The sequence below is a fragment of the Gobio gobio genome (assembly GCF_949357685.1).
Source record: "Gobio gobio genome assembly, chromosome: 4".
NCBI lineage: Eukaryota > Metazoa > Chordata > Actinopteri > Cypriniformes > Gobionidae > Gobio > Gobio gobio.
Window position 1 is genome coordinate 23,059,112 of NC_137100.1, and position 12,696 is coordinate 23,071,807.

The 12,696-nt window shown below is 38.0% G+C and overlaps 1 protein-coding gene across 3 annotated transcripts in view; it reads right to left on the reverse strand.

Annotated features, from left to right (window-relative positions):
• LOC307124563 (uncharacterized protein) overlaps positions 1–12,696 on the reverse strand; it is a 60,889-nt gene that overhangs the window by 38,120 nt on the left and 10,073 nt on the right. For 2 of the 3 annotated variants that reach the window (XR_013816275.1, XR_013816276.1), the window contains exons 11-12: positions 10,819–10,927; positions 7,719–7,828 (exon numbers count right to left, since the gene is read on the reverse strand). The gene's annotated coding sequence lies outside the window, so the exon portion shown is untranslated. Of the gene's footprint in view, positions 1–6,463; positions 7,829–10,818; positions 10,928–12,696 lie in introns of those variants that run through there. The other variant, XR_013816277.1, reaches the window with a different exon arrangement.

A 12,696-nucleotide genomic window follows, 5' to 3' on the forward strand; every position in this document is an offset into this window, starting at 1 on the left:
TGACCAGTTTCATTAAACTAGGCTAATTTAATCAAAAGTTATTAGCATGTTTGTAAATTTTGTTATAACCTCTGACCACAAGGTGGCACTGCCCCAAAACGTTTTGAGTACCTTCAAAGCATGGTGCGGAAGACATGATTTTTGGACAAACAGTTCAAAAGTTATAAGCAAAAATAGCCATTTTTTGTATCTCCGGACCAGTAGGTGGCGCTGCGCCGAAACGCTGCATGTTGCTTCAGGTCATGCTTGTGATGACATATACCAAGATTGGTTTGAATACGATAAAGCGTTGTGGAGATATAGGCTTATGAGTGTTTTTGCAACCGCTACGCAAAATTTGTGTGCGCGTTTATCGAAAACGATTTGACAAATCAACTTGATTTGCAAGATTTTTTGTCAGCATGGTCTGAAGATGATCTGGTTAAATTTTCGTGCAAATCGGACAAACCGTCTAGGACGAGTTCGTAAAAGTAGGTTTTTTGGAAAATTAAAAATGGCGGGGAAATTATCATGACCGAAAATTACATCATAGGTTGCAATTGAATCGGCATGAGCCAATGACTCTATTATGACCAGTTTCAATATACTAGGCTAATTTAATCAAAAGTTATTAGCATTTTTGTCAAGTTTGTTATATCTTTTGACCACAAGGTGGCACTGCCCTAAAACTTTTTGAGTACCTTCAGGGCATAGCAAGGAAGTCACATACCGAGTTTAGTAACAATATACTAATGCATTTGTAAAATATAGCATTTTTTGACAAAATTCAAAATGGCCGACAGCCAAAATGGCCGATATGGTAAAATTGAATATCAGACGACTCGGCATGCCGTCCTGAATGTAACGAGACCACTTTTATGATTTTTGGACAAACAGTTCAGAAGTTATAAGCAAAAATAGCAATTTTTCGTATCTCCAGACCAGTAGGTGGCGCTGCACCGAAACGCTGTATGTTGCCTCAAGTCATGCTTGTGATGACATGTACCAAGTTTGGTTTGAATACGATAAAGCGTTGCGGAGATATTGCCTTAAGAGTGTTTTTGCAACCGCTACGTAAAATTTGTTTGCGCGTTTATCGCAAACGATTTGACGAATCAACTTGATTTGCAAGATTTTTTGTCAGCATGGTCTGAAGATGATCTGGATCAATTTTCGTGCAAATCGGATGAACCGTCTAGGACGAGTTCGTAAAAGTAGGTTTTTGGGAAAATTCAAAATGGCGGGAAAATTTTTATGACGGAAAATGACGTCATAGGGTGCAATCGAATCGTCTTGAGCCAAGGAATCAGAGGAAAAAAGAATTTTGTTTCTAACCCTTATGGTTCAAAAGTTATTAGCATAAACATGAGTCAAATTTTGGACTGATGGTGGCGCTAGAGGGATTGAGTTTGAGACTCCAAATTTGCTACGGTGACATTTCAGACTGCCCTCTATGAGTGTGCCAAATTTCACAACTTTTTACCATACGGTTCTATGGGCTGCCATAGACTTCGTGGCGGAAGAAGAAGAAGAAGAAGATGAATAATAATAAATATAGCTGCAAGCAGCAATACCGGGGCCAAGCGCAAAGAAGAAGACAAGACATGCCAAAATGGCTGGCAGTGTCAGATCAACTGGAGCAATGAGCAATTAATCACGTTTTAAGATGATTTTAGGCAAAATGGCTGATATATTATATAAAGATTCACTGATAATATAAGTTAATGGTTTATCACTTTTGACCAATAGGTGGCACAGTTACAAAATTGATGTGGTGTGGTCAGAATAAGGGAACAATGACACATGCAAAGTTTGATGCCAATATGTCAAAGCATTTCAGAGATACAGCCTCAAGAGTCATTTTGGCATCATGCCTCAACTTCGTCACTGCAGTTTACAAAAACGGTTTCATCTATTGATGCAAAATCCCTAACTTTTTGTTGACAAAGTCTGAAGATGATACGATTCGATTTTGGTGGAAATTGGACAACCGGTCTAGGATGAGTTTGAAAAAGTAGATTTGAGGAACATTGAGGACAGTATGTTTGACCAAATATGGCAAAATTAGTATCTATATTCTTGGCATGAGCCAATAATTGTATTTTGACCCGTTTCATTAAACTAGGCTAATTTAATCAAAAGTTATTAGCATTTTTGTACATTTTGTTATAATCTTTGACCACAAGGTGGCACTACCCCAAAACTTTTTGAGTACCTTCAAAGCATGGTGCGGAAGACCCATACCAAGTTTCGTAACGATAGACTAATGCCTTTGTAAAATATAGTATTTTAGCACATAATTCAAAATGGCCGAGAGCCAAAATGGCCGATATGGTAAAATTGAATATCAGACAACTCTGAATACTGTCCTGAATCTAACGAGACAACTTTTATGATTTTTGGACAAACGGTTCAAAAGTTATAAGCAAAAATATCAATTTTTTGCATCTCTGGACCAGTAGGTGGCGCTGCGCCGAAACGCTGCAAGTTGCCTCAAGTCATGCTTGTGATGACATGTACCAAGTTTGGTTTGAATACGATAAAGCGTTGCGGAGATATTGCCTTAAGAGTGCTTTTGCAACCGCTACGTAAAATTTGTTTGCGCGTTTATCGCAAATAATTTGACGAATCAACTTGATTTGCAAGATTTTTTGTCAGCATGGTCTGAAGATGATCTGGTTCAATTTTCGTGCAAATCGGATGAACCGTCTAGGACGAGTTCGCAAAAGTAGGTTTTTCGGTTAATTAAAAATGGCGGGAAAATTATTATGACGGAAAATGACGTCATAGGGTGCAATCGAATTGTCTTGAGCCAAGGAATCAGAGGAAAAAAGAATTTCGTTTCTAGCCCTTATGGTTCAAAAGTTATTAGCATAAACATTAGTCTAATTTTGGACTGATGGTGGCGCTAGAGGGATTGAGTTAGAGACTCAAAATTTGCTATGGTGACATTTCAGACTGTCCTCTATTAGTGTGCCAAATTTCATAACTTTTTACCATACGGTTCTATGGGCTGCCATAGACTTCGTGGCGGAAGAAGAAGAAGATGAATAATAAATATAGCTGCAAGCAGCAATACCGGGGCCAAGCGCAAAGAAGAAGATAAGACCTGCCAAAATGGCTGGCAGTGTCAGATCAACTGCAGCAATGAGAAATTAATCACGTTTTAAGATGATTTTAGGCAAAAGGCTGAAAATGCATTGTAGTCTGAGAGTGTCAGACCAACTGCAGCAATGAACAATTATACAGTTTAAGAAGATTAGGCAAAATGGCTGAAATATCATATATAGAGTCACTGATAATATAAGTTAATGGTTTATCACTTTTAACTAATAGGTGGCACAGTTACGAAATGTATGTGGTGTGGTCAGAATAAGAGAACAATGACACATGCAAAGTTTGATGCCAATATGTCAAAGCATTGCAGAGATACAGCCTCAAGAGTCATTTTGGTATCATGGCTCAACTTCGTCACTGCGGTTTACAAAAACGGTTTCATCTATTGATGCAAAATTCCTAACTTTTTGTTGACACAGTCTGAAGATGATACGATTCGATTTTGGTGGAAATTGGACAAACAGTCTAGGATGAGTTTGAAAAAGTAGGTTTTGATCAAATAAGAACATTGAGGACATGATGTTTGACCAAATATGGCAAAATTAGTATCTATGTTCTCGGCATGAGCCAATGACTGTATTATGACCAGTTTCATTAAACTAGGCTAATTTAATCAAAAGTTATTAGCATGTTTGTAAATTTTGTTATAACCTCTGACCACAAGGTGGCACTGCCCCAAAACTTTTTGAGTACCTTCAAAGCATGGTGCGGAAGACATGAATTTTGGACAAACAGTTCATAAATTTTAAGCAAAAATAGCCATTTTTTGTATCTCCGGACCAGTAGGTGGCGCTGCGCCGAAACGCTGCATGTTGCCTCAGGTCATGCTTGTGATGACATGTACCAAGATTGGTTTGAATACGATAAAGCGTTGTGGAGATATAGGCTTATGAGTGTTTTTGCAACCGCTACGCAAAATTTGTGTGCGCGTTTTTCGAAAACGATTTGACAAATCAACTTGATTTGCAAGATTTTTTGTCAGCATGGTCTGAAGATGATATGGTTCAATTTCTGTGCAAATCGGACAAACCGTCTAGGACGAGTTCGCAAAAGTAGGTTTTTTGGAAAATTAAAAATGTCTGGGAAATTATCATGACCGAAAATGACATCATAGGTTGCAATTGAATCGGCATGAGCCAATGACTCTATTATGACCAGTTTCAATATACTAGGCTAATTTAATCAAAAGTTATTAGCATTTTTATCAAGTTTGTTATATCTTTTGACCACAAGGTGGCACTGCCCTAAAACTTTTTGAGTACCTTCAGGGCATAGCATGGAAGTCACATACCGAGTTTAGTAACAATATACTAATGCATTTGTAAAATATAGTATTTTAGCACATAATTCAAAATGGCCGACAGCCAAAATGGCCAATATGGTAAAATTGAATATCAGACGACTCGGCATGCCGTCCTGAATCTAACGAGACCACTTTTATGATTTTTGGACAAACGGTTCAAAAGTTATAAGCAAAAACAGCCATTTTTTGTATCTCCGGACCAGTAGGTGGCGCTGCGCCGAAACACTGCATGTTGCCTCAAGTCATGCTTGTGATGACATGTACCAAGTTTGGTTTGAATACGATAAAGCGTTGCGGAGATATTGCCTTAAGAGTGCTTTTGCAACCGCTACGTAAAATTTGTTTGCGCGTTTATCGCAAATGATTTGACGAATCAACTTGATTTGCAAGATTTTTTGTCAGCATGGTCTGAAGATGATCTGGTTCAATTTTCGTGCAAATCGGATGAACCGTCTAGGACGAGTTCGCAAAAGTAGGTTTTTCGGTTAATTAAAAATGGCGGGAAAATTATTATGACGGAAAATGACGTCATAGGGTGTAATCGAATTGTCTTGAGCCAAGGAATCAGAGGAAACAAGAATTTCGTTTCTAGCCCTTATGGTTCAAAAGTTATTAGCATAAACATGAGTCTAATTTTGGACTGATGGTGGCGCTAGAGGGATTGAGTTAGAGACTCAAAATTTGCTATGGTGACATTTCAGACTGTCCTCTATTAGTGTGCCAAATTTCATAACTTTTTACCATACGGTTCTATGGGCTGCCATAGACTTCGTGGCGGAAGAAGAAGAAGAAGAAGATGAATAATAATAATAATAGGAACGGGAACGGTTTCAATAGGTGCCTTCGCACCTTCGGTGCTTGGCCCCTAATAATAATAATAAGAACGGGAACGGTTTCAATAGGTGCCTTCGCACCTTCGGTGCTTGGCCCCTAATAATAAATATAGCTGCAAGCAGCAATACCGGGGCCAAGCGCAAAGAAGAAGACAAGACATGCCAAAATGGCTGGCAGTGTCAGATCAACTGGAGCAATGAGCAATTAATCACGTTTTAAGATGATTTTAGGCAAAAGGCTGAAAAATGCATTGTAGTCTGAGAGTGTCAGACCAACTGCAACAATTAACAATTATACAGTTTAAGAAGATTAGGCAAAATGGCTGAAATATCATATATAGAGTCACTGATAATATAAGTTAATGGTTTATCACTTTTGACCAATAGGTGGCACAGTTACGAAATTGATGTGGTGTAGTCAGAATAAGGGAACAATGACACATGCAAAGTTTGATGCCAATATGTCAAAGCATTGCAGAGATACAGCCTCAAGAGTCATTTTGGCATCATGGCTCAACTTCGTCACTGCGGTTTACAAAAACGGTTTCATCTATTGATGCAAAATCCCTAACTTTTTGTTGACATAGTCTGAAGATGATACGATTCGATTTTGGTGGAAATTGGATAAACGGTCTAGGATGAGTTTGAAAAAGTAGGTTTTGATCAAATAAGAACATTGAGGACATGATGTTTGACCAAATATGGCAAAATTAGTATCTATGTTCTCGGCATGAGCCAATGACTGTATTATGACCAGTTTCATTAAACTAGGCTAATTTAATCAAAAGTTATTAGCATGTTTGTAAATTTTGTTATAACCTCTGACCACAAGGTGGCACTGCCCCAAAACTTTTTGAGTACCTTCAAAGCATGGTGCGGAAGACATGAATTTTGGACAAACAGTTCATAAGTTAAAAGCAAAAATAGCCATTTTTTGTATCTCCGGACCAGTAGGTGGCGCTGCGCCGAAACGCTGCATGTTGCCTCAGGTCATGCTTGTGATGACATGTACCAAGATTGGTTTGAATACGATAAAGCGTTGTGGAGATATAGGCTTATGAGTGTTTTTGCAACCGCTACGCAAAATTTGTGTGCGCGTTTTTCGAAAACGATTTGACAAATCAACTTGATTTGCAAGATTTTTTGTCAGCAAGGTCTGAAGATGATATGGTTCAATTTCTGTGCAAATCGGACAAACCGTCTAGGACGAGTTCGCAAAAGTAGGTTTTTTGGAAAATTAAAAATGTCGGGGAAATTATCATGACCGAAAATGACATCATAGGTTGCAATTGAATCGGCATGAGCCAATGACTCTATTATGACCAGTTTCAATATACTAGGCTAATTTAATCAAAAGTTATTAGCATTTTTGTCAAGTTTGTTATATCTTTTGACCACAAGGTGGCACTGCCCTAAAACTTTATGAGTACCTTCAGGGCATAGCATGGAAGTCACATACCGAGTTTAGTAACAATATACTAATGCATTTGTAAAATATAGCATTTTTTGACAAAATTCAAAATGGCCGACAGCCAAAATGGCCGATATGGTAAAATTGAATATCAGACGACTCGGCATGCCGTCCTGAATGTAACGAGACCACTTTTATGATTTTTGGACAAACAGTTCAGAAGTTATAAGCAAAAATAGCAATTTTTCGTATCTCCGGACCAGTAGGTGGCGCTGCGCCGAAACGCTGTATGTTGCCTCAAGTCATGCTTGTGATGACATGTACCAAGTTTGGTTTGAATACGATAAAGCGTTGCGGAGATATTGCCTTAAGTGTGTTTTTGCAACCGCTAATTAAAATTTGTTTGCGCGTTTATCGCAAATGATTTGACAAATCAACTTGATTTGCAAGATTTTTGGTCAGCATGGTCTGAAGATGATCTGGTTCAATTTTCGTGCAAATCGGATGAACCGTCTAGGACGAGTTCGTAAAAGTAGGTTTTTCGGAAAATTCAAAATGGCGGGAAAATTTTTATGACGGAAAATGACGTCATAGGGTGCAATCGAATCGTCTTGAGCAAAGGAATCAGAGGAAAAAAGAATTTTGTTTCTAGCCCTTATGGTTCCAAAGTTATTAACATAAACATGAGTCAAATTTTGGACTGATGGTGGCGCTAGAGGGATTGAATTAGAGACTCCAAATTTGCTATGGAGACACTTCAGACCGTCTTCTATAAGTGTGCCAAATTTCATAACTTTTTACCATACGGTTCTATGGGCTGCCATAGACTTCGTGGCGGAAGAAGAAGAAGATGAATAATAATAATAATAGGAACGGGAACGGTTTCAATAGGTGCCTTCGCACCTTCGGTGCTTGGCCCCTAATAAGAACGGGAACGGTTTCAATAGGTGCCTTCGCACCTTCGGTGCTTGGCCCCTAATTTGCAGGCATCTTGATGCTTATAGACCTCAACAAATCAACAATGATTAGTCATTCTGAAAATTTAGCTCTTCTAAAATTCACAGGAAATACAAACCAAAAAACTGCGGTCTATGTCCTGGTCCATCCATACAGCCAAAATGATTTGAGGCAGACTGCAGGTTGATGAATCAAACTGTCATCTTCTGGGGTCCCGTTCTATAAGACCTGACCAAAATGGAGAGAAAATATAAGACTAAGACTGTTTTTGTTCATGCGTCAATAAAACAAATACAATCAACTCTTTTCAGAGGGGTTGTTCTGCCCTCACTGTTCGACCTGACCACAGCTAAGCAGACAGATAAACTCCTTGACAAGTGTTTCCTCTTCTTTATTGAGACATTTCCTTCAAAGTGTTGACAGTATAACTGGAAGAAACTAACACAAGAAAAGTGCCTGAAAATATTTTTTCAGGCACTTGGCTGTGGCACATTAATATTACATTTATAGCACCACCAGCTGGCGAGAATTACTCTCGGTCAACACAGGTGTTCTTCTACAAAGACACCAGATATTGATAACTTCACAGTGTCCGTTTTTATTGCAATTATCAGACAGAAAACCACCTACCCAAGACAAACCTAGATAAATATAAAATTATCACGTGACATGACATGTTGTTATTTTGTCATTAAAGTCATGCTCGCTACCTGGCTAACAGATTTTTTTATTCCCTGGTGCTGGGGATACCAGGGCAAGCACAACAGGGTTGTCATACCTTCTTTTGTTGTGCTCCGTATTCATCAGGGTAGGGTTGCACCAGTCGTTCATAAGTAAGTTCTTTCTTAAATTGGAACGTAAAGTTCACACTACAGGTTAACTACTAGCTAGTTTGTACTTTAAATCAGTTGCACCATTTGTTCTTAAGGCAGAACGTAATTAGTAGGTTGTAAGTTCTCAGTAAAGTAATGTGTAGTCGCATAATATGACAATTACCCTCAATGAACCAATAGCAGCCTTCAGATAAGTGAGCAGAAGTTGTGTTGAAATGCCATGAATTTCAGTTTATCCTTGATTCTAACTACATTTGCCTCACGTAACTAACGGTAAAAATAAGTTTCCATTAAATACGATACCTAAACAACATTCAGAAACTACTTGAAACTAAATAAATAAGGATCAATAAATAAATACTGAAACGAAAACAAAAGCAAGAATAATTGATTATGACTGACTTTATTTGACATGCACAACACGGAGCGAAGGTGCACACAGCGTCGCGCACTGTTTTAAACGTGTTCGTGTTGAAGAGCCGCAAAGTAATCTATTCACATAAGGTTCTCTCTTAAAGCTATGGTCTACGATTTCAAAGATTGTTCATTATTAATAATCTCGTTTAGATGCTGGTTATGGTTCTACAGTACAATCCTAACAATATGAAGAGAAAAAAGAATGAAAAAAATCCATTCACTCTATTGGGTGTACACCCGCAGAGAAATTGACCAATGTAAGCTGTCCGGCCGGACAGCTTACATTGGTTAACTGCTCTCATCCAATCCCTGCTCCACTCGCGTTTCCCCCCGACCGCACCCCACCCCGCCCCCTCCTGCGACATGAAATTTTGCTGGCAAGTAGGCAGCGTCAACTCAGCAATGGAGAAAAACCAACAAACAGACAGCGGCAAGCGGCCCCTGCTCGCCCCAACAGTCAAGGTTGTAATAAAGAGAAAGTCAATTGAGGAAAGAGCAGATATTTAAAATAAATGTGAAGAACGCCGGCCTCAAATCCGAATCAATATAGGGTCCACCGTTGCCCGTTGGAGGAAGCTTCAGAGAAACCTTTGGACTTAAAACCGACGCTGATTATTTGTTGAGCAGGTAAACATTTATTTATACTTTTATGGTGTGGTGTATTACATAAATAGCTTTTTATCAGCATGGCAACATGATCATGCTGCCGGTCGGCATTGGAATGTTAGCCGTTTAGCATCGCCTATCACGGGTCAAAGTAATTATATTTCTTGAAGTGCTTGACTATTTCAATAGGCCTAACGTTAGCGGTTTTCTGTTCGAGCCGATAGAACATTGCATGTGTTGCTAATCTTGCGTGGGCGTGAACTCAAACATGTGCCTTTGAGCTATCAACATCTCTGTTCCAATGTTTACTCCTGCTTGACTGAGTGACGTTGTTCAGGTCGTTTCCCGGTGGGAGGGATCAGGTAGCACAGAGGGGAGGGGTGTGCGTGTGGAGGGGTGGGATGAGTTTTTTTTAAAAATTCAGGCTTTCTCGACTGATTTTCAACATCGTAGACTACAGCTTTAATGTAAACAAGTGTAAATATCAGCATTATCATATACGTGTAAAGATTTGAAATCTGTCATGTAAAACAAGAGATTTTTGATGCAGTTCAGTCAGTCTACTATTTTATTCCAACTGTTAATCATGATCGGAGGCTTCCGTAATTTACAGCTTACGACCTACTGCCTTAAGAACAAATGGGGGACACTACATTTTCAACTAAAAATTCAACTAAATTACTGATCTGCCCGCATTGTCACTATATGATAATTAAAATGAGCTGATTACATCACCGTTTTCTCCAGAGCGGCTGTACAGCCGAATCAAATTATGTTGCATTATTTCCTGTTTAACACTGTGAAACTGCTTTGAAACAATCGGCATTGTAAAAAGCGCTATATAAATAAAGGTGACTTGACTTGACTTATGCACTGCTGGTGCAACCGGCCCCAGGAGTACCTGGATGAAGATGGAGAGTACACAGGCTTTTAACCTCCCATTTAAATTTAAAAAGTATTTTTATACTGTAATTGTTTGGTAATGCGTTAAGTACACAATTATTTATTCAATACACTTTCAATACATTTCATAAGCCAAGTTTATCCACTTTTTCTACTGTTTTGTTAACGGAAACGGTGCTTTAACGGAAGGAACGCCACGAACATGGACACTATGAGCTATGGGCTAATTCTGTCATGTGACACCACATTTACTTGCGTTAAAGCCCTTTTTCCTTGACAAAAAAAATTCTAATAATTTGAAGTTAAACGGAAAAAGATTGGGTCGACATTTGCAAAAAATTAGCAATAATTGGCATTTCCATTTTGCAAAAAAATCCTTTGGAAACCTGGCTATAGAAGTCTTGGTCATCAGTCAATCAGTTTTTGATTAATGACATGTTTGTATGGGTCACAACTTACTTTTTTTAAATGGAAGCTGGTGTGGCTCTAGTGCAGGGATGGACTGAGGCAGGAGGTAAGTCACAGGAACACAGAGGCAGGCAGATATGCTGGAGGAAGACACTGACAACTGCATGTGGGGAAAACACTGGTGTCAATATATCAAGTCCATATATTGTAATAAGTCAATAATGTAATTTTCGCAACAGACCTAATGTAATGTATATATAGAGGGCATGCATTGACGTCACTTTCCCACAGAATTGTGTTTCCTGACATTTTTATGTGGCTGATTTTGACACCAGGGAAATACATAAAGCAAATTTGCATGTGAACGCTTATTTTTATATATATATATATATATATATATATAGGTCTAAATCCGGGTGATCGCTTATATTAATGAAATATGTGACCCTGGACCACAAAACCAGTCACAAGTCACACGGGTATATTTGGGGCAATAGCCAACAATACATTGTATGTGGCCAAATTATCGATTTTTCTTTTATGCCAAAAATCATTAGGGTATTAAATAAAGATGATGTTCCATGAAGATATTTTGTAAATTTCCTACCGTAAATATATAAAAAATGTATTATTAGTAGTAATATGCATTGGTAAGGACTAGGGCTGGGCAAATTAACGCGTTAACGCGGGCGATTAATTTTTTCAGCTTAACGCATTAAAAATATTTAACGCAAATAACGCAGCGTCCGTTTTTATATCCATTTTTGCTTAGCGTTACATGATCATCATCACGCTCCTATTCATGTAAATGCTTCCAAGCGTGACAAGACACAAGCGAACGCGCTGTATGCCAATGTCCTGTGTGTGTGTGTGTGTGTCAGTGTCCTGTCTGTGTGGATGCGTCTCATGTCAGCTAATCAAGGGACACACACACACACACACACACACACACACACACACACACTCGACGCATAGATAGACTCGCGTCAGTTTCCTGCTCACATCGAGTTCTCTTTTGCTCTTGAACAAACAATAACACAGAGGATTTTGAGTATTCTCATATTAGGAGTCTTAAATTAGTTAAATAACGTCTTAAATGAACTTAAAGAGTTGTGAGGAAATGAGATGCGCGGGACAGCGCGTGAGATCCGCGGCTGTTCTTAAAGTGACAGGAGCACTGATGATGATGTCATTAATGTTCATCAAAGAACAACGGGGAACAGAGAAAATTTTAGATTTAATGATGATTCATCTATATTTAATTTATTATTTATGCAGTTAAGAAAGATAACTATTACATTTCTGTATATGTATATAACAGGGAAGGCCATGGGTAAATATAACATTTATTATTTTGGGTTTATGTAAAGATTGTTTTAAGTTCACAAATTAAAAGTTGTTTTTTTTAAAGCCTAATAAATGTTGAAATTGGGAGCTTTCAGTTATACTGTAATGTAACGTCATTAATGTTTTATAGACACTTTAGTATCAGTGATACTGGCCTTCATTCATAAAAATATGACAATACAACACATTTAAAATATGCTGTCTTTAAATTGTTTATACATTAATTTGGAGAGTAACTGAAATTATTACAATATCAAAATATTAAAAACATAAAATATTAAAAACTTGCGATTAATCGCGATTAATTACAGAAAAAAAGTGTGATTAATTAGTCAATTTTTTTTAAGCGATGCCCAGCACTAGTAAGGACTTAATTTGGACAACTTTAAAGGCGATTTTCTCAATTTTTGAGAATATTTTTTTCCACCCTGAGATTCCAGATTTTAAAATAGTTGTATCTCGGCCACATATTGTCCTATCCTAACAAAATATACATCAAAGGAAATCGTATTTCAGCTTTCAGATAATGTATACATAAAAATTTACCCTTATGACTTTTTGTTTGGTCCACGGTCCCATAAA